The sequence below is a fragment of the Camelus bactrianus genome, chromosome 8, assembly GCF_048773025.1.
Source record: "Camelus bactrianus isolate YW-2024 breed Bactrian camel chromosome 8, ASM4877302v1, whole genome shotgun sequence".
Classification (NCBI taxonomy): Eukaryota; Metazoa; Chordata; class Mammalia; order Artiodactyla; family Camelidae; genus Camelus; species Camelus bactrianus.
This window is the reverse complement of record NC_133546.1, coordinates 752,588-775,034: the sequence shown is the minus strand read 5'-3', so window position 1 is coordinate 775,034 and position 22,447 is coordinate 752,588. Positions and strand designations below refer to the sequence as shown.

The 22,447-nt window shown below is 51.6% G+C and overlaps 2 long non-coding RNA genes across 4 annotated transcripts in view; one reads left to right on the top strand and one right to left on the bottom strand.

Moving 5' to 3' along the window:
- The window catches only part of LOC123619991 (uncharacterized), a 45,616-nt gene extending 23,876 nt beyond the window's left edge, over positions 1 to 21,740 (bottom strand). For 2 of the 3 annotated variants that reach the window (XR_012508428.1, XR_012508429.1), the window contains exons 1-2: positions 19,999 to 21,740; positions 9,016 to 9,059 (exon numbers count right to left, since the gene is read on the bottom strand). This is a non-coding gene — a long non-coding RNA (uncharacterized LOC123619991). The remainder of the gene's footprint in view (positions 1 to 9,015; positions 9,060 to 19,998) is intronic. The other variant, XR_012508430.1, reaches the window with a different exon arrangement.
- Positions 1,224 to 4,507, top strand: LOC141578302 (uncharacterized). Its single transcript, XR_012508431.1, has 3 exons — positions 1,224 to 1,323; positions 1,773 to 1,857; positions 2,661 to 4,507. It is a non-coding gene; the product is annotated as an uncharacterized LOC141578302 (long non-coding RNA).
- Positions 21,741 to 22,447: the final 707 nt, after the last annotated feature.

The window sequence follows — 22,447 nt, the reverse complement described above, 5'->3', positions numbered from 1 at the left end:
GGCTCGGCGCGGGCCCAGGGTGGCGCCTCTGTCACCAGCGCCTCTGCTCCGGATCCAGGCTCCGTTGCCCGGGGAGCAGAGGCCTTTCCACCAGCGCTGTAGCTGCCACGCCGTGTCGATTCTGAGCTGACTTGCCGTTGAGTTTACTGACCTTTCATCTGACAGGTTCCATCTTCTCTTAAGTTCTCTACTGATTTTTTTAAATTTCATGCATTGTATTTATTTAGCTCCAAAGTTTCCATTTGGCTCTTTTTCAGTGTTTCCCTTTCTCCACTCAGCTCCCTTCTGTTTGCTCAATACATACACCTTTTGCTTTAAATCTGTGAGCACGTTTATAACAGCTGTTTTAAAGTTCCTTTCTGTCAATCAAACATCTGTGCCACTCAGGGAATCTCTCTGTTATTGTTCTTCTATCATCTTTATGGACCACATTCTCCTGTTTCCAGGCCTAACTGGTGAATTTTATTTAGCAATTCATCCATCTTGATTAGATTAAGAACATGGTGAAGGCTGCTTGGTAAAAGTCTGGGTCATTGTTTCTTCCTTCAGGAGTGCTGAGTTCTTCGCACCAACCACTGGCGCACCTGTGGTGTGGGGCCCTCAGGCCCAGTCTTGAGGCCGGAAGTCCAGGGTTTCTGACTCCTGCATCCTCATCGTCTTTACTTCTCTTGGCCCCTGCACCCCTTTTGGCTCACTTCCAGAGCCAAAGCCAAAGCAAAGGCTTGAAAGCCAAGAAAGCAGTGACAAAAGCTGTCACGGCCACAGAGAAAAGATCCACGTCACCCACCTTCCAGTGGCCCAGGACACTGCGGCTCTGAAGGCAGCACGGGTGTCTTTGGAAAAGCTCCCCCAGGGGAGACGAGCTTGACCACTGCGCCAGCATCAAAGTCACCCTTGACTGCAGAGGTCAGAGCCAGCAAGCTGGCCTTGGTGTGGCCGAGGTCAACACCTGACCAGGCCTGAAGAGAAGAATGCACGTGTCCAGTGGGGTCCTGGCGGCGACGCCTTGGGTGCTGCCCGCAAAGCTGGGATCGTGCAAACCGAGTCGAGCTGGCTAATTCTAAACACAAATTTACCATTAAAACAAGTGTTGAGTTGTGTTTTGCAGCTGATCAACTGGTGATGGGCTGGATGCTTCGGTGGCTTCACTCCAGGCTTGACTGGTGCTGGTGTCCTGCAGCCCCGCCCACACACGGCGTCTCCACACTCAGCACCATGCCCCCGGGGGCAGTGAGGTCCAGCCATCCTCATCAAAGTCCCAGAACAAGTGCCAGACTGAGTTCACTGCTTTCCAGGGGAGGTGATTTTTTCCCTCCGTGTAAGGTGAGGGGTGTTTTGTCCTTTGCAGACGCCATTCATAGTTGTCCATACAACACTGAGGAGGTGAAACTGGGTACTGTGCAGGCGTCACCCCAATTCCTGTAGGCTGCAGACGGAGCGGCGTGGTAGTTATGCTCCATCTACTGCGTCCCCTGCCCCCGCAGCTGACTCTACCGTCATTACCTGGCGGGGAATCTCATCTCAGAATTCCGTCCGTAAATAGTATAGTGCACATTCCTAAAACACAAGGTCTATTTTAAAATTAACCAAAATATCATTATCATACCTTACAACTTAACAATCAGTCTGTGTATTCAGATATTCTATCAGTGCTCAAAGTGTCATTTGTCTCATGTCCCCTGTTTGAATAGTGACGATTCTATGAGGATCCGAACAAGATTCACTTATTGTGATCAGCGGATACATCTCTTAACGCTCTTTTATTTCCACAGGTCCCCCACCAGCTTTTTAGTTTTTTTCCAGTTGTGGGAGAAACCAGATTGCTTGTCCTTGGGCGTTCCCACAGCCTGGGTCCTGGTGAGTGCTCCCTCTGCTGTCTTTAGCAGGTTCCCCGTCCTCGTCTCTTCCTGCAGACTAACAGTTGGACCTAGAGGCTTGAGAAGGTTCTGTTTTGATTCTCTTTACTTTGGGCAAGTCTGCATTATAAGAGATGGGTTGTTGTTTTATCCAGAGGCGGCACAAAGTGCCCAGCTGTCTCATTCTGTGATGTAAGCAGCCACCGACGGATACTGTCTCGATTAGTTCATTCGCTCGTGTTTGCAAACAATCACATTTTCTCAATCCTCCTTCATGCGTTAGTCAAGATACTCCCACAAAGGAAGACCCCCGGCCTGTGGCTGGCTGGCTGGTAGTCAGCACAGCAGAGAGAGGCAAATGCCAAGCTCTCCGTGTTTTTGTGTTTGTTTTGTTTTAATCATTTTTCAGAATTATGACTTGATTTGTCAGCACCCTCCCTGGGCACCAATTTGTGGGTTGGCTGGAACTTCCGGGGGTGCCCTCCCGTCTCCGCGCTGCTGCACACAGGTCCAGGGTGCAGCTCATCTCAGATGTCTCTTGTCCGGGTCTGGACACAGCGTTTCTTCAGGGAGCCTGACTCCTCCTGGCAGGAAACAATACCCCCAGAGCTCCAGCCTGGGCACTGGAAGTGCTCAACACCACTAGCCATTATTTTTAGGCCATTTTAGTGGACAAAATTAGGGGCTCTCTTTCTGAAATATAATATACATCATGAGTTCATTCTGATGCAGCCAATTACATTCATAATTCCAGGTTTGCACTGAACGTTTTATATCTCATGTCTGTGCTTTCTTTATCCCCAGCCAAGAAACTCAGCTCTAAATAATGCTGCAAATGATGGAACGAAATCCATGTGATTACTAGTTTCCGTTATCCCACAGCACCACGCTCGGAAGTCTCAGGACAAAAATGTCGACGTGCCTGCCCAAAAATATGATGACAACATTAAGTATTAGCTTTTTATAGTTTTTATCCTTAATATGTACTTTACAAAGAATGTGCAATATTCTGTGCTTTAGAGTTATTTTAATTTGCTTTCTCTGTGGAGTTGTTCCAGCAGAACAACTTAATGCACATTAAGATTCATTTGTTTCTTTGCGTTAGGATTTTTAGAAATTGAACTTTAAAATTTATTTGTGTTCCATGCTTATGGACACAATTTGTATGACTCCAAAGTCAAATGTATAAAATAAGTCATCTTCAAGGAAGTCTGGCTCCTGTTTTAAGATAAAAAATACCACACGCTATCTGGCACAGTTACCTCCGCCTGGAGGTCACCACTTCACAAGCTCCGCAGTTTATTACAGTGAGATACAAACGTATTTGTATCCTTCTTGTTTTAGAAAAAGTGGTATATTATACACTGTTTTCCATATTAACACTTGATTTTACTGCCAAAAAAAGCTGTGTTCTACACAGTCATAGCTCAAAGCATGTTATTTGGCTCCTGTTTGTCAAAGACACTACAGAGGGGCGGAAACCATCACTGAATGATTGCTGACTTATTCAGTGATACTATTTTATCATTAGCACATATATGTGCCAGGTACTTTTTGCACTTCATCTCATCTACGCCTCAAAGCGGTATCAGCAAAGGAATTACTGTCTCCAAATTAAAGATGACACAACCGATCATCAGAGGGAACTTCCTCGACGTCAGACAGCGAGGAGGCCACCTGTAATATGAAACCCAGGCCTGTCCGCCGGGCCCCTGAGCCCCTGCCCTGTGCGCTGCAGGACTGCGTGGGGAGCAGTGTCCACGTGCAACATCTCTCAAGATGCAGGTTTACCGCTGAAGACCCCGGACTTTTGTCCTAGCTCAGAGTTGTCTGCTTGCTGCTGTCATTACTAAAATAAAATTTTTAACAGTTTTCATTGTCTTAACCAAAGGCATTCCGGTTTTGATCATTTAAAGGAATGACTCACTTTAGAGAATTCTGCTCATTTGGCCAATTGCCAAGAAAGATAACAAAAAGTTTAAAATAAACATGCCCTGTACCATGTGGCATAACCAGGTGAAGATTCCAGGTGTGATCGCAGGTGGCACTCGGCCCCCTGCGCCTGCGTCTAAGGGCTCATCTTCCCACGGTCATCGCATCTGGACACACACCGAACAGCTCGACTCGGGCAGCGACGTGTGAGTGTCTGGAAACGAGAGCGGGAACGTTCTGCACAAACTCCCTCCCACGAAAGGAGCCCTGGAGTCAGGAGCGGACCCTGCAGATGGGCGAGTGGCGCCTCCTCAGAGAAATCGCCCCGAGCGGCCAGCCGGGGGTCCGCGCCGCGCTGCCCCGGGCGCCTCTGCACGTTTCGCAGAGTCGCTGTGACGAGCAAAGGAAACGTCAGACGCAGAGCTAAGAAGACGTGGCTTCCGGGCCGGGGACCCGCGCGCTGCGAGCTCGGCGGCCGCTGCCCCCGCAGGCCCCGCGGGGCCCACCTTGCCTGAGGCGGGTGCGCGCTGAGGTCCCGCGCGGACTCCCGGACCGTCACTTCAAGGACAAGGAGCTGCGTGCCCTCGTTCCGTTTTGTTAGGTGAGAGCCCGTTCGCTGGGAGCAGCAGGCCGCAGGCCCCCTCTTCGGCGTGTGCGACTTCACGAAACCAGAGGCAAGAGCGAGAGGCGCGGCTGAGACGGAGAAGGAGGCGCGGGCAGGCCAGGCCCTCCGCGCGGGGCCGCCGCGCGCGCCCCCGCCCGCGCCCCCAGTACGCGGCGGCCCCGCGCGGCCAGCCTGTGCGCGGCCAGGGGCGAGAGGAGGGCCCAGGTGCTCCGGGCAGCGCCCCAGCAGAGCCGCCCGCCCGAGGGGTTTGAGAGTGAGCCCCCCGCCCACGGCCCTGGGGTGGAGCTCCTCGAGCTCGCGCGAGAGCCTCCCGAGCAGGCGCCCCTCAGCGGACGCTGCGCTGAATGCCGTGAGCGGCGCCCTTCTGGGCCGGGCTGCGCTGCGCTGGGCCCGGTGCTGCGACGGCGACGAGTGAGCCGCGGGAGCAGCTCCGCAGGGGCTCACGGCTCACGGGCAAACGGACGTGCGAGTCCGGCCCGGGGCGGCCGGCCCGGTGCTCAGCAGCAGCAGGGCGGGAACGCGGGCCACGCGGGCCCCTCGTCCCGGCGCCGGAGACGCTCCCGGGAGTGGGGACGGCCGTGCCTGGCACGTGCTGAGCGGAGGGGCCGCAGACAACTCGGTTTTCTGGAGGACTAGAGAGCTCATCCTACCAAATGCTTGGGAAAATTAGAGGAATTACAACCAAAATGGTTTAAATGCTCAGTTAAGCTGAAAGATATTGCACAGGAAATCCCCGGAGGTTAGAAGGGAATACAGAGCAGGTAGAACTGGATCCTCGGCTTCTCTGGAGACAATTTGACCAGAGACTTAAATCCTGTGGTTTCGCTAACCACTCAGTTGAAAGGAGACAAGAATTTGGACAAATAAAGTGAGGATTGGGAGTTAATCCCCTGGCATCAGTGTAAGTCATTTGAAGGACTGAGTGTGTCCCCTTCCGTGGAGAAACTGCGCTGTTTGCTTCAGAATTTGTCACGATAGTACTGCTGTTCATTTGAGGCTTAAATCTGTATAAATCTCTGTGACCCAGTACATGATGTTCAGATACGATCTTCGACGATCGTAGCTGCACCACGCACCACGCACCACGTGCGGTTACTGAGCACTTGAAACGTAGCTTGTGCAAATGAGGAACTGATTTTATTTTATTAACTTTTAATTAATCTTGATTCAAGTGTCCGTATTTCGCTGGTGGCTACCCCACTGGACACTATTTCCCTGAAGGGGCCTCAATTTCCACTAAGACCCTGGGACTATGAGCTTGAGGCCTATGATTACAAAACACGGGAAAAAGCAAGAGTCTGCAGAAAAAATAGCAAAATTAGACTCCTGAAGACTCCAAACATTGAAATTATCAGGTGGAGAATATTAAAAAGTATGTGTAAACTATTTAAAGAAAAAATGGTAAAATTAAAAGTAGACTCTAAAAACAATCAAAAATTAACAGATTTGGGAAAGAGCCAAACAGAACCTCTAAAATGCACTCACACAGATACACACATACATATACATACAGACACACATACATACACAGATACACAGACACACACATATACAGACACATACATACACATACACACATATATACACACACATGTACACAGATACACAGACACATATACATACAGACATACAGGCACATGCATACACATACACACACACACATACATATACACACACAGACACACAGGCACATATACACACATACACATATGCACACACATATAAACATAAATATTTTAAATGAAAAATTCTATGTTATTTTAAATAGCATTGTAGACATAGTTAAAAGAGATTCAGTGGGCCAGAAGACACTTCTGTAAAGATTACATGGAAAGAAAACAGAATTACAGAGTTAAAGTATGAGAAACGAGCAAAAGGCAAGAAAAGCAGAGTGAGAATGTCTAACATACACCTGATGAGAGTCAGAAGAAAGTAAAAGTGAGAACAGGAGAGCAAATACATTTAAGGAATAACTGTTGAAAAACTGATGCAAATTAAGTTCATGGGGAGATACTGCTTTATACCTACCAGCAGGGCTAAAATCAGAGGCCGATAATACCAAGTGTTGGAAGATACTCGGGGTGCCTGAAAGTCCCGGAAACTGCAAGCTGCTCAGTGTCCAGTGAAGCGTGAGTACCCTAAATGCCCTGTAGCAGACACACTCCTGCTAAGCACATGCCCGACAGAACTCTGTGCACAAATGTGCCAAAGATGTGCACAGGCACATTCCTGGCAGCATCACTCAGAATCTGAAGTGGAAACAACCTTAGGTTTGGAGAAATACATTGTGGTAGGCTTCTTTGGAGGAATATTACACAGTCGTGAAAAATGAACATGCCACATATAACCTGGGTGACTCTCACTGCACAGCAGACAGAGAAGGAAACTGGACACAAACACCCCCTTTCATACAAATTCTCTCAACAGGTGATGTCCCCATCATGCTGAGGCCCCTGGGGACCTGCATTCGGAGGCACTGAGCAGTGACCACCCCAGCCCTGGGTGCAGGAGGTTTTCACTGGGGTGGCGGGCACTTGGCCTCAGCTCTCAACCCCGGCCTGTGTTCTCTACTTCTGTCTTGGAACCCCTTATGTTTGGGAGCAGGCAGATGCAAGGGAGGCAGCAGCAGGAAGGTCGTCTTACCGACCGGTGTGGGGGTCACCTGGTGCTGATTCTGTGCTGGGCGTGAGGAAGCCCACAGCCAGCTCTTTCTCTGTCTATCTGTCCTGAATGCCCCCCGCCAATTCCTGGTGTTATGATGACAAACAACCACCAGTTCTAGTCCAAGTCTGATCAGGAGGACAGGGTAGCGGAGGCCAGACAGGTGCCCGGGCAGCTCAGCTTCTGGGTCCCTCCGTCCCTCCCAGGAAGACGCCCAGGCCAGGGCCCCGCCACGGCAGAGCCTGGGGTTTCCACTGATACCAGTTAGGAGTTGACGGGGCCGAGATTCAGGTCCTCACGGGGGAGAAGACCCCCCGGGCAAGGCCGTGACTTCACTGAGGGTCTGACCTCCCCCATGTGACTGGAGGAGGCAGACTCTGCCCTGCAGGGTCTCCCCCGGGGGCTCTGGACGGGTGACACAGACACTTGAGCTGAGACTCCGGCATATCTGGGGGGAGACCCCTCTGGGAGCATCTGTTCCACCTGGGTCACGGCCTGTCTGGGACAGGCAGGGGCTTCTGCCCTCCCTCCACTTCTCCGTGACCTGCTTCCTGCCGGCTGTGACATTCCCGGGAGACAGACAATGGATGTCCTGTCCTGCGAGTCTGGTTAGCAGGAGCCCTTCCTCAGAGCCTGACCAGCTTTGAGGGGACTGAGGGAAAGCCCTGGGACCACAGGCCACACGTGGCTCCTCCTCCTGCCTCCACACCTGGCGTCCCCTCTGCTGTCTTCACACAGCGGGACAGACAGACAGTGCCTCCTTCGGTGCAGACACTCACTGCCCGTGCGTCAGCGACACCACTGACCCGGACAGGCCACAGCGCCTGCGGCCGCACTCCAGGGTACTTTCTCTTGGCAGAGACACGACATCTGCCTGTCACTGAAATTCCTACGGAAATGGTGAGATTATATTAAGACTGCTAAAAAAAAAGGACTGGCTAGGCCTAAGTCCCGTGAGCTCAGGACCACGCAGGTGTAGCTTGTGAGGGCACAGGAGGCCCACACACCCCTGGGGTCACAGCCCTCCCTGCACCATCTGCAGGGACCACACAAGAGCAGCCTGGGGCACCTGAATAACCAGCCGACAGGGCCGGACCTGCCCAATGGCTCAGAGACCGGAGCACAGTTTTCCAGTCCGCAGCTTTAAGTGGAGTGCATGGTCGTTAGTGCGGGGAGGCATGTGACTCTCACATGGGCCACACCCACTCCGTCTGCCACGAGCACCTGCTCAGACCCCTGGAAGGCTCCCTGCTCAGGGGAGCCCCCCGCCCCAGCACCATTTACCTAAATACAACAGTAAGTGCGTCAACATAAATCAACCAAACCCTCCAGTTACACGACTGAGAATGTCAGACTGAATTTTTAAAAAACTGTGTGCTACTAAAATGGCAAGCACCTTAAATACAGGATTCAAAGCAAAAAGATAAAATGAAGCATGCAGGCAGCTAGCGGCAGCAGCTCTCCTGATGTTGTACAAGCAGGAAGAGCTGGAAGGGAAAGCCAGCCTCAGGATGACACGGCGGGGAGAGGCTGGCGGAAGCCGGAAGGACCCGGTGAACAGCCACGGCACCCAGAAGCCTTTGCCGCACGGTGGGTCCCATGCCTGGTGCCAGCTTTGCCCTCAGCCCTGACCCTGCCCTTGCCCAGCAGACCCCTCACCAGCCCTGGTCCCCCCTTAGTTCCATCTTCTGCGCACACTAAGCCACTGTTCCGCAGGCGTGTCACCACGCGATGGGGGCGTCCAGTGGCTCCCAGCTGTGGCCACCCCATGGCGGGGACTCCAGGCTCTGCTCAGGGGACAGCTTGTGTTAAGGCCTTTGGATGCAGCTCCTTTCAATGAGGAATTCCGACTGGCCCAGGGGCACCACAACCAGTAACTCCTGAGACACTCAGGGGCCCTGGGCTGAGGACCTGGGGGCCTGTGGTCTAGCAGATACGCACCTGTTAGTGATTATCAGAAAAAGCCTTTGGCATCAAGACGATTCCTGGAAATGAAAAGAAATAGAGTGAACTGAGGTTTTGCAAGTTTAAGCAGGAGCTACTGTGGGAAGTTCAAAGAAAATCTAGACAGAGACGCGTTCTTCCACAAGCTGCCATTTCAATAGGGGGAGAAATAAAATGGTAATAACCAGACAGGCCCCATAAACTCCTGCACGTCTGTGCAGGCTCCCGGCAGGCATCCTCTGAGCCTCAGAACCTCTCCACAGCCTTCTCCAGCCTCCACGTCAGGCTGGGGTCAGGGAGAGGCCAGAACCCACTTCCCTTCCGAGACTGCACAAGCGACGGGGGCCAGTAGGTCAGAATCATGCCCCCGACCCCGAGAGAGAATGTCCTGCTCGACTGAAAGGGGGGCTCTTCCCAGCATCATGTGGACTGACTCTGAGCGCACTTTCTGGTTCATTCAGCTCACACTGACTAGGAAAGAACTCTCCAGAATTATAATCCAGCATCTAGACACAACTCCGCTCCCCAGACTGCCTGTGCGCCTGCTTCCTCCTTGTCTTTGTGTAGATGATGTACTTTGCTCCAGGATCTTGTAACTCAGTCCAATCTGCTTTCTAAAGTCAGTCTGGCTGTGGTCAGTATGAGGCCCTGTGACTTTTCGGGGCGGGACAGCCGGTGAGAGGGGTCGGTCTCAGTCCCTGTGCTCTGGATGGGGAGCGGTGGAGGCAGGACCTGCTACCCGTGCAACCGGCGAAGGAGAGAGAAAGAAGATCGTTCTGGAAGCGAGATGGCACCCTGGCATGGGCGAGCACTCCGTGCGGAGCCGAGTCCTCCTGGGGGGCGCGGGGTCACGCCCCTTGGTGCCAGCACCCGGGGACACAGCGCACGGTCGGTGGCTCAGCTCCCGATTTCAGCGCTCTGTTAAATATGTCCCCATCGCTCCAAAGCGCTCTTCCCTCCAGCTGCACACATGTGAAGGAACAGACTCTTGCTGCTCCCACTTTTACTGACACGAAGCAATGTGGATACCAGATTACCAACAGCCGACTCCGTGAAGCGCCAAGAACCTCAGACGAAATGAGTCTCGCGTCCACAGGCCCAGGTGTCGAGGCCCGTGAGGCCAGGATCAGAACTCTCTCCTGAAAACCAGCTTCCTGCCTCTGGGCGGGGCCGTGCCCACTAAAAGCCGCGTCCACAGAGGTGAACTCTTCCCAGGAGGAGATCCTGGAGACAGGAGCTCACTGACCGATGCCTGGGGAGGCCCGGCCTGTGACAGGAAGAGGCACATGTCCCGCTGTGCTTCTAGGCACTTACAAAATTATGACTAAGGAAAATCAGAACAAACTTTAAAAACAACAGAGATTTTGTTGCTGGTAATTTGCGAACTATCGTCCGGAAAGAAAGAGAAGGGGGCGGGGGGGAGTCCAGAAGCTCAGTCCGGCATCTGAGAGAGGCTCCCTCAGCTCCTGGGTAGAGGTATGTGCTAAAAACATATGTTGTTATTAAAGAATTCATGAGTACTTTCAGATGCTCCTCCCCCAGGTGGAACTGTCGGATGGACATGAGATTCCAGGCTCGGGCTCCGTCCGCATGAGGTCGGGGAGGAGACGCGTCCTGCCAGCTGCACGCTGGCCTCTCGCTGGGGCGCGTGGCCTGTTCATCATGGGGAGCCCTGCGGGCTGGCCGCAGCTGGAAGCCGTCCGTGTCGAAGGCGTGTGTGATCTGGCTTACACAGCCTTCTTTGCCGGGTCTCACAGCCAGTGCTGTGCCCTCCCCGGGTCTCCGAGAGCACAGCATTTCCCTTGTTCTGGTGAAAAGAAGTGGGATCACGGGACAGCAGCGACTCCTAGAAACCAGCTCGGAGGAAAGCAGCTCGCGGAGCCTGAAGCCCTCACACATCCGGCCACCGGAGCGCGTGAGTGGTCCTGATTCTCCACCTCCGGCTTGCAGACAGGGGGCCGGGGGGCCGGGGGGCCAGAGGTCAAGCCAGGTTGGAGGGGACACCCCTTACAGGTGATGCCTCAGGTAAACGTGTCCTCAATGAAACCATCTTCATAGTGATTTCCAGAAAATGTGTTAGTAATGCTCAAGGTTGCTGCCACGGCTTTGTAAGAGGACGCGTGGTTGGCGGTTGGGCTGGGGGCTCTGTCCCCGGCTGAGTCGCTAGGACCCATACGGATGGTTGTGGCTGGTGCCCCCATGCGTGGCTCTCCCGGGAGAAGACGGTGCAGCGGCTCCGAGCTGGGACGCAGCTCTCCCCACCACGCGGGCCCATGTCCCGGAGACTCCTCGGCCGTAGAGGTACCCATGGTGGGAAAACGCACGCGCGGTGTTCACAGCAGTCCCCAGGAGGAAGATCACAAGGTTGTCCCTAAAATTCGGGGGCCAGTCTATCCCAGGTGAAGTTGAGCATGGTCCACCGTTCAGGAAAACAGGTCCTGGTGAGTGCCCTGTCTTTCCAGGGAGGGAGGGCCTGCCCACACGACATCACTAGCCTGCAGCCACGTGCACACGGGGGTGAGGGGGAGACGGGGCCCGGGGGCCTGAGCGCAGGCAGCCCCCAGTCTCAGAGGCGCACACACTGCTCCCAGAGCCTCCGTCTCACTCCACACCAACGGCCGCGGTCGGGTCCTGAGTGGTCCTCCAGGGAGGAGGAAAGGGGCCAAGCTTGGTCACAGGTGGGACATCTCAACGCGTAAGTGAAGAAGTCACTGCATGGCAGTCCCAGGTCCCGGCAGGAAGCAGGAATTCTGGCCACACACCTGCCCACCGGTGCAGAGCAGCACATCAAAGTAGATCTGAGTGAAAGAGAGACTGTGTCGGGACATAGGGACAAGAATGAAGAGCTTGACCATTTGGTCGGGGGCCTGGAGACGGAAAGGTGACCGGGATGGTGGGGCGCGCCTCTGGGAGAGGGCACCCGACCTATTGACATGGGCATCATGAACGGTAAGAGCGGCACGTGGCCTTTGGGAGTGAAACGTCCGCGTTATTTCTCTGCTGAGAAGATGCGCGGCGGGTGAGGACACACACCAGTTGACGCTGACGTGACGCAGACAGCACGCCTGCCCGCCCCGCCGTGCCGCAGCCCCCCAGCCCGGCAGGGCTGCCCGGAGCCCCGGGGAGGGGGCCCTGAGGGCCATGTGCGCCGCAGCAGCTCCCACCCTCGCCCGCTCGGCCGTCCAGGCAGAAGCTGCGGGATTCAACCACAAAGGCTGCTGTGCGCGCTGGGCGCCCTCCTTTCCTCAAGCTGCCTGCGCAGCCCGTGTCTTCCTCTTTTTAGGACAGTGGCTCAGTCCTCCTGAAACCGTCTCTCTCAACTTCATGTCCACATAAAGACACTGTGTCATGAAAGACAGTTTCTTCTTTTCCTGATCTCACAGGAGGATATAAATTTCCTCACTAGATAAATAGTTCACTCTGTAATGTTACAGTAGTTTTAGAAGTTCATCCATACACACATCTAAGGAAGAGTAGAAAATAAATGCTAAAAAAAGACCCCCCCAACATCCAAACACATCATGAGATGACCCACTATCTTTCTACCACCAGAGGAACTGGCCAATAATGGAAGAGTAAGTAAAATTTGTGTTTGATAGGTAGATAATAAACAATTAAATTAATAAATTGCCACTCCCTTCTAATTCATTCAAAGTGTCCTTAGCTACACACACACACACACACACACACACAATGGAATACTACTCAACCATAACAAAGAATGAAATAATGCCATTGACAGCAACATGGATGGACCGAGAGATCATCATACTAAGTGAAGTAAGTCAGACAGAGAAAGACAAATATCATATGCTATCACTTATATGTGGAATCTAAAAACCAATACAAATTTTATTTACAAACCAGAAATAGACTCATGAACATAGAAAACAAACTATGGTTACTAAAAGGGAAAGGGTGGGATGGAGGGCTAGATTAGGAGTTTGGGATTACCAGACACACACTACTATGTATAAAACAGATAAACAACAAGGACCTACTGTACAGCACAGGGAACTATATTCAATTTCTTATAATAACATGTAATGGAAAAGAATCTGAAAAATATATGTATGTATATGTATAACTGAATCACTTTGCTGTACACCTGAAACTAACATTATAAATCAACTACACTTCAATAAAAAGTAAAGTTTTTTAAAAAGTGTCCTTAGCAAATTAAATTTATGACCCACAATTCTGAACTCATAAGTCAAAAGAAATAATTTAATAACTTCAAGCTTCTACTTAAGAGGTAAACCATAAACATGAAACAAAGAAAGTCTAAGTCTGTATTGCACATTGTAAGACAGTATTTTGCAAATGTGCACTGTCTCTGCATAGGAATAGAACACAAGGACAGTGTCACCCCCGATGTTGTCTATAAATAGCATAAAGCTCGTTCCTATGCCTTTTCAGTGTGTTTATTCTTCCTGTTATTTTCAGAAATCTCTGGTAGCCTAGATAACGGTGTTTAAATATTTGCTAAATCTGATCCTCTAGTCTTTCAACCTCACGTTATGTTCATAAAAGTTGAGCATTGTTAAATTTGCTGGTTTTTAACAGTTTGAACCCTGACTCCCTGTAGATAGTGAGGTCCCAGGGTAAATTTTCTGGCCTTAGTTGAAGTATTCGTAGTGAAGTGTTTAGATGTTTCATACTCATAAAATGCTCATATACAAATATCGTTGCCCACAATCATAGAATTTTGGAAGTCATAGAATTTTGCAAGTCCTAGGAGAGTTATAAAAACCATTTACACTTAATAACCAACATCAAAGCCCCAAGTATCATCATACAACTAATTGCCCTCTGTTTCTCACATTTAATGTCTTATAATGTTGTCCTGATTCCAAAGATAAAATGTCCTTTTGGAAAATCTTCAAAAATGTTAGCAGTCAAACAGATGTACACACATGTTCATGGCAGCACTGTTCATGAAGCCAAAAGACGGACACCACCATTGGGTTGTTGTCTACCAAGTGATGTGTGGATACATAAAATGTGGTCCAACCACCCCACACTAGGGAATTGGATTTTGCTACAAGAAGGTGTGAAACACTGACCCATGCTTGGTGGTGATAGTGGTGGTGGTGATGATGGTGGTGATGATGGTGGTGGTGATGGGGGTGATGGTGGTGGTGGTGATGATGGTGGTGGTGGTGGTGATGATGGTGGTGATGGTGGTGGTGTTGATGGTGGTGGTGGTGTGATGGTAGTGGTGGTGGTGATGTTTTTGGTGATGGTGATGATGGTGATAATGATGACTTAAGAAACTCTCTACAAGTACACTGAAAAATATCTGATAACATACCCCTTTGCAGAATGCCTGTATTTAAATAAACCAGAAAGAGTTCAGGATTGAGAGAATACAGTTGTTTGGTTCTTAGCAAGTCCCTTCACTTCTCAGACTCCAGAGTCTTTGTTTTCCATAAAAGGGGAAAGTCATACCTCCTTCCAAGACCTTGAAGAGAATTAATGAGTGAGTTAGCAAACTTTCTTGTGGCAGCACTCTAAATACTCTACAAGTAGTAACTCATTCAAGTCTCCTAACAACACAACGGGAAGGTACAATTATCACCCTTATTCTACAAATGAGGACAGTGAGGAAGAAAGAGAGCTGACTGGCCCAAGCCCACATGGAAGTGAGAATGGCGCTGAGATTTGAATCCAGGCAGTTAAGCCCTAGACTGTGCTGTCAGCCACCTCGCTGTGTGCACAGAAAAACGTGTCCCTGTAACACATTACAGATACACACAAGTACATATGTGTGTACACAAAGTTGACTTTAAAATGAAATTGTTTGCAAATGATGTCTTTTATTATAATGAGTCCCAAATCTACTTGGATCAAGAGAAGAACACTGCCAGATTGGGGTGGTCTCCTTAATTTCTTTCCTTGGCAGAGACACATAGGAAGAAAGCTAAAATATTGATAACAGATTTGATTAGATTCTTTAATGCATATGGTTACTGTGGTTTGTTTTTCTGAATGCACATAAATACTGTGTCTATTTGTGTCTGTCTAAGGCTATCCATGGATATCTCGCATTCCTGTCTTTCCATCTGGTTTTATTTGTACGTAAATGACAGACATAGTTTGACCACCTGGTTGGGTTGCAAATACCTAGGTACTTGAGGCTAAACCAAATTTAATTTGAGGCTAAACCTAATTTCTTTCAAGAGACATATAACGTGGTGGACAGTGCCTGGGGCCCACAGGATTGTGACTTCAAATACAATCATGTGAGTGGAGCAGGGAAAGTAGGAGGCAATTAGCACCTTGCCTGGCAGTCTCCTTCCTCCCTTTTCATAGCACTGCCTGACAATGGGGCAGAGCTCTCAGGAATGGGGTCAGAAAGAATCCTACTAGCAATTTCCTGACAGCCCCAGATAGAGCCACACAGACGGCCCTCAGTGGGTGTCCAGGCCTTCCAGCAGGTGCCACCGTAAAACTTGCAGAAATAAGATGACTAATGGTGAGTGAGAACAGAAAGACGAGAGGTTTTCAAAGCTCTTTTTCAAATAATATGGGTACAACCCGAGATGGGAACACACCCTTCTTCCTTTTCAACTTGGACAGACCAGCCCTATGGGTATCTGAGTCCTGATGGCATTTGAGATCTCGCCACCAATGAAACTACCAGTTGGTCCTGGGGCTGCATTTCTGTAGGGTCAGTGGATCACTGATCAGCTGGAGAGCCATCTCCAAGCTCAGCCATGGCAAAACGTGGGCTCCTGACCCCCAAGTTCATCCCAGCGGTCCCTGGAAGGATCTGCTGAGAGTGAGAGAGACAGCAAACACCTTGTGGTGACATTGGGGGAACAATTTAGAGCCTAAATACAATTTATGGTTTGTAGCACAATCTTTTAAGTATAAATTTATCTTATGATACTAAAGGAATTATAAACAAAATAATTGACTCTAACCAAGGAATTCCAGCAATATCCAATTCCTCTGAGGGTGATAAAGGGGTTTTTGCCTCATAGGAACACGTGGATTGTTTGCATCCAAATTCTTTAGTGACACAATAGAATTACTCTAAATTTACTACTACAATAATAGAACTCTACTGAATGTTCTCTAAATCTCCAATTTTTTTAAAAAAACATGTGTTGCGTAAATCATGATAAAAGGAAAAGTAACATGTGCTCCCAATATTACTTGAGTGTTTCTTCAGTTGGAGCACATGCTGTTGGTTTAGAAGATACACAATCATGTGGAATCAATCTCATCATTTATTTGGAATCTTCTAAAAAATGGGATAGGCCAATCATGTGATAATTCAATATGGGGCAATATCAGCAGAATACTATCGAATGTGAAATATTTAACTGGGGGGCCACCTAGAAATCCACCAAGGAGGGCTCAGGTCTTTCAGTAGGAAGACCATTTCCGTAGTGTCCCAGCTGGCCCCTGTGCTTCTCAGTCACCTCAACCCACCAATTTCCTGGGCCACCACCAGCTCACAGGGAACACACAACAATTTGAGGAAATGTTCTGGGGTCCCTGTTCACTTTTCTTCAACCAAATCTTCCTCTGAGTCTAAAAACATTGTCTCTGAATTGGTCTGGGGAGCCCTCGCGTCTGCTCTTGGACCCGCAACCTCTTGCCAGTGCTATTTCCCTCGGTGCTGGAACTCATTTTGCCCCTTTTGCTCCAGGAGTCTCTCACGACCCCCTGAAGAGGCTGAGCTCTGGGCTCAGGGGAACCATTGATGTCCACTGTGTCTTGCCAATGTGTGGTCCAGCCACCGTGAAGGAGATGGCAGGACACAGACACCTGACCAGAATCCACAGCCCCGGAATCTCCCCTTCCTGTGCCAGCCTCTAACCCAGGCTCCGAGCCGGAAAGGTTTTCCCCACCCCCTTTGCCTTGAACTGGGAGCGTAGCCATGAGAAGACAGCACGGAATACTTTCCGCTTCTTCTGCTCATTTCTCAGAGAGGAGCGTGGGGTCCCACCCTGAGCTTGCTGCAGGTGCTGCGAGACAATCACCAGTTGTGCTCCCCCACCTCCAGGTCCCCCCAGAAGATCAGAAGGGGCAGTAAAAGCCTGAGCCTCAGCAGGCAGCTGCAATAATTTGTGGGTAGCCTGTGATGGATGTTTGCAGGGCCCAAAGGGACGTGGTCCACGGGTCAGGGGGAGGCCAGTGGCAGGTCCAGCTGCTGCATCCCCTTCAGGGAGGAATTCTGTTTTAGATTAACTGTGTCGCAAGTGGAATCAGCGTTCCACAGAGTTTCCCAAGAGTTTCAGTTAGTCCAGACCTAATTCACCCACGTCTGCCGCAGTCACTGCACATGGGTGACTAGCCAGGGTGGCGCGGCCATCAGCGGGTGTCGGCCACCCCAAGCAGGTGCGTGTCCTGCAGGTGCGGAACGGCGTCCCTCTCCACAGTGGGTCACGGTGGAGGCAGAACCCTGAGCACACCAGCGTGCGGCCCATCGCCAGGATTCTCCCAAGTCTGCTAGGGGTGGGAGGGACCAGAGTGTTCAGCCTGGACACCCAGGCGGGAGGGGTGACGAGGGCTGCTCTGCAAACCCACTGATGTGAGAGGAGCTGTACCCTGTCTCCTGGCCAAACCCAAGGTGGGTTCAGGGACTCAGGCAGCTTTGAGATGAGACGGACTCCCTCCAAAGACCTTAAAGATGAGGCCCAAGTCCCCTCCAAGGCAGGTGGGCCGTCCCGCACAGGTCCTCCCTGTCCTGTTCCTCCTCAGCATCCCAGGCAGGAAGCCCCTGTGTGATCAGGTCACAACTGGGAGCAGCACATGCTCTTTACTTCCAACAACTGCCACCCGGACGGCTGGAGCCCCCGGGCCTGCAAACCAGGGCTGCTCAAGTGGACCCACAACAGCTCCTAAGCCCTCCCTGCCCAGGGCCCGGCTGCCCAAGGCCTGGCTGCACGGCAACCCCAGGGCCCAGCCCTGTCCTGTGTGTCTGCCTTGCTCTGGGACAGCCACAGCCCTCCAGGAGCCTGCGTCCCACCTGAGGGCAATGTCCCCAAGAAGGACAGTGGTCACCGACCTGGCAGTGGGACAACAGAACAGAAGCCACACTCCCCCAGAAGAGGAGGCGCTGTCGGAGGCAGAAGCGCGTCGGCCCTCTCAGCTCTGCTATCTGCGCGACACAGCCAGGACACCGCCCCTCCAGGACAGTCAGCAGCGCCGGGAAAGCAGCCAACCCTGTGGGCTCCAGACCCCAGCGCGCCCTGTTCCTGCAGATTCAGCCACACTCACAGTCCCGCCTTCCACCGGGTCCGGGGCCCCCTCCACAGACGGTGCGGCCAAGGTGTGGGGCTGTCGTGGCAACGGCGGAGGTGCCGGCTGCCTGCTGGTGGGGCAGCCACCCCGACACCTGGCAGGGAAGGACTACGGGGTGCGCCGGGGAGTCTCACCAGAACTTTCCTCTGGACGAGGTCGGAAATGCCCGAGGAAGAGGTGCTGCCTCCGTGTGTGCACGTGCACAGGTGTGTGAAGAGGGAGACTTTCCGCCTCTAGTGTTAGAATCACTAACAAGGAACAACTATACTTCTCATAAAACAATTATTTATTGCTCCAAAGATAGTCAAACTCACTGAAAAATGCAGCTACAGAGTGTCTCACGGGGGGGAGCGACCCCCGGCAGAGACTCGGAGGAGAACCCCCAGCCCGGGCCCGGAGCAGGGCAGCCGCGTGTGATCTGAAAGAGAACTTTTACAGGAGCACTGTCTCTGGATGGATATTTAAAGTGCTTTAACCGTTGATGCTCTCATTATATTTTTTTCACCAACTTAAAAATAATTATGCTCAACCAATCAGCATGCCTTCGAGACAACAGACAAAGGACGTACTTTCAGCCGGAGTACGGAGCACATGTAAGAATTTCTGGGGCTTTCTTTACCAAAAGGGGCAGAAGAGGGGTTTCAGGTGAGTTTTAGAAGAGACCCAACATTGCAGCTGCTCACAGGGACCCCAAGATCACAGAGCACCCGGAAATGAAGTCCAGGGTTGCCCACATGGAAGGTCACTGGGACAAAACCGTCTGCCGCCAGACAGGGCGACTCCAGAACCTTCCTTCCAAGGCTGCAGAAGCCAGCAAGGCCACAGACTGTTCCAGGTCTGATCTTGCTGTCTGCAAACCACCGTGAACACAGACAAGGGACTTCCTCCTCAGTCTCAGAGGAAATCACATCTCAAATTCAAACACAGGAACGTTTTTGTTTATATCCAGAGCAGGAACATATTCAAGAAAACAACCTGAAAAGAAAAAGAAAACTCATGGTGCCGAGGTACTGGGGCTCTTGGATCCTCAGGAGGAAGGCCAGCTTGAGCTGGCCAGTGGTCCCCACCAGTTCCATTTCGGCCACTTAAAGGAGGACACGCATGACGTCCAGAGTCCCTCACTTAGCACCGGTAAGTCCCAGGTAGTCTTTATACAAAATGTGATCAACACATCTCCTTATTAAACTTCCCATGGTGGCTGAAGTCGTCCCGAGCCACTGCTGTTTTCTGAATTTCAGATGTGCAATGTTGGGGCTTGTTCCCCTGAGAACAAGCTCCTCTTCCCAGAAAGTGCCCCAGTCCTCCTGGGGCCAGGCCTCCTCGGAGCTGTGGGTCCCAGAAGGCAGCAGGGTCTGACGCAGGACGGAGACACCCGTCCCCACCCGCCCCGCGGGGAAGGCCTCCCCAGGCCCGGGGAGGAGGCGGCTGCCCGGTCAGGTGTGAGCGCCCACACACCCGTGAGCTTTCCGGAAGAGGCAGCCATCGTCAGGAGCTTCCCCCGGGCGACACCCGGGCTCCTTCCGGGCAGAACCGGACTCTGAGAAAGTGCGAGACCCTAGTAGCCAGATGTTTCCTCAGCTTTGAAAACTGTTAACCTTCAGAATTCTCATGTTTGGTCATCAGTGGGATCGGTTTGCACAGGGGCCATTTTTTAATCCATTGTCCCAGTTTTTCCAAACAAAAATGTAACAACTCACTCGAAAACATAGTCGCACCTACCTCAGCTCTCCTCATACAGCAATGGTGCCCTGCCTTTGAGGATGCTTCTCTCCCAGCATGGTTTCCACTTACACCAACGTTTCCAAGGTTTCAGAAGGACCGGTGCGTGCCCGTCACCCTGCAGAACCACGGGAGCTGTTATCCTGCCGGCAAAAGACTCACCCGTCTCCTGACGCTGTTACGTCGTGTAGCCCTGGTTCCCGGTCCAAACTTGGATACTCTGCTGGTGGAATGAAAGCACATAAAGCATCAACATTTAAAAATTCTCCCCTTTCATCCATCAGCCAACTGCAAAGTGACCTCCTCTTAGGGACAAATGCCTTCCACTCGGTCTGCAGAGCCCCAGTGGGTCACGGGGAAGAACAAACACCAGGGCCACGGCCCCGGGTGAAATGCCACAAGCCAGGTGCGCCCCAGCGTGTTCAGGACCCCGTCGCCCTCACTCCCTCCGCAACAGGAAGCATTGCCCGGAAGCAGGTGGGGGGAGTGCGACTGCTTATTGCTTTTCCACCAACTTCCATGGAAACAACTTGTTTTTAAAATTTGCAGGCAACAAAATAAGCACCTGCTGACGCTTGACCTGAGCCTAAGTCAGAGACGCAGCCTCGTCCTGCGTGCCCGACTGGCTGCCCCTGCAGGTAACTGCTCCAGAAGGTCCTTTCATCTCTAAACAAACCGCTAATTTTCTCCTCTCGCCACTACTGAGTTCTGACCCTAACAGCACTCGGCCCAGATGCAGAAGCGGACTTGCCCTGAAGCCCAGCAAGTCTAATACTTCCCTGGTGTGTGTACGCGTGTGCGAGTTGTGTGTGCTTTTCACCCGCAAAGATACTTCACAGCACGTGGCTTAGATCACTGTGTCTCCCTCCTCTGTGTCAGGTGGCATTGGAGTGACCCTGGGCATCCTTGGGCACCATTTTAAAGGGTTCAGACTGGGGAGCATCTGGTTTTGGCTCAGTGGGATGACCGGTGTGGTGTCCACGTACTTCTATACGTGGTGAGTCACTGCTAACTGTTCTAGGGGAGGAGCACCTTCAGGAATATACCTGCATCCTACTGTATTGACCCAAATACTCACTTTTGCACTTAATTTTCTGTTCATAGTTTTAATTCTTTATTTTTTTTAAGAAGGCCCTTTGAACTGCGTAAGTCTTATGTTTCCCGAAACCACTACCAGAGCCTCCTAACTGGTCTCCCAGACAGGAGTCGCCTCTATCCTCTGCATCCACAGCCCCCCTTCTGAGCCGTCCACCCATCCATCCATCAACCCATCCACCCAGCCACCCACCCATCCATCCATCTGTTGACTGAAATAAACGCGCAGCCTAAAAGTTAAGAGTTATGTTTTATTTGGCGGGAGGACTCGAGCCGGGATGACAGCCTCTCAGATCACTCTGAGGGACTGCTCTGAAGAGGTAGGGGAGGGGCTAGGATATATAGGAGCTTTACAACAAAGACCAGGTAGTTGGAACAATAAAAGATTACTTGTTAACTGAAGGAAACCAGGCATCTCAAGTTAAATAATTCAGCACTTTTCTGTGTATGGGAGGAAGCAAACATTTGGGCTCGCTGAATTCATTCCTTTGACAAGCACCTAGCTATCCAGGGCCAGGGTCCTGTCCTTTCTTATTCTGAGTCCCCTCAGAGGGCACCACTGTGAGTGGCTGCAGAGGCCGGGCTGCAGCCGCTGATGACCTGGGCTCAGCATTCTTTGTTTACTGATGTGGTTGCAGTATTTTAGTTCACACATCCACCCACCCACCCACCCATCCACATCTGATCTTGTCACCTTTCAGAGCCCCTTAAAGTCCTCATTTGTCCCCTGTCCAGACTCCTTCGTGTGGCAGCTTACCCCCCCAGGACCTTGTTTCTGCCATTATTCTCTGTCACGTCTTCTCCTCAGCTCAATTCTCCACACAGGTGACCCCCCACCATAGCTCTCATTGGTCTTCAAACCAAGGAATACCAGGGCCTGGGGGTAACTCGTCAGACCAGAGGACCCTTGAGTCTGCAAAGCACCCCAGGCCTCTCTTAGACTCCAGCTCAGGATCTATTTGCCAGATGAACCCTTCTCTCCCCTCCTGTGCCTCTGCGCATGCTGCTCCCGGACCCTTGGAGAGAGCAGGGCTGGCAGAGTTTTCAGGCAGAGCAGCTACACAGATGGAAAGGGACTCTGAACCGTGCCTCAGGAAGAAAACCAAAAGGTGCACTGTAGTTCTACTGGGGTTTACTCCCAGCACGGCCACTGGACCTCCCTTTCCCTGCCTGTCTGTTTGTGCCTGTGATGCAGTGAAATTATTAACAGCAGTCACAGTCACTTTCAGCAGTGTCCCAACCCGGATGATAAGCCACAGGGCCCCCTACGTACACACCAGTGTTACACACACCAACTCACTGCGGAGACGGAGACAAAACGCTAACTAGCGCTGCTAACGCCATCATCGTTACC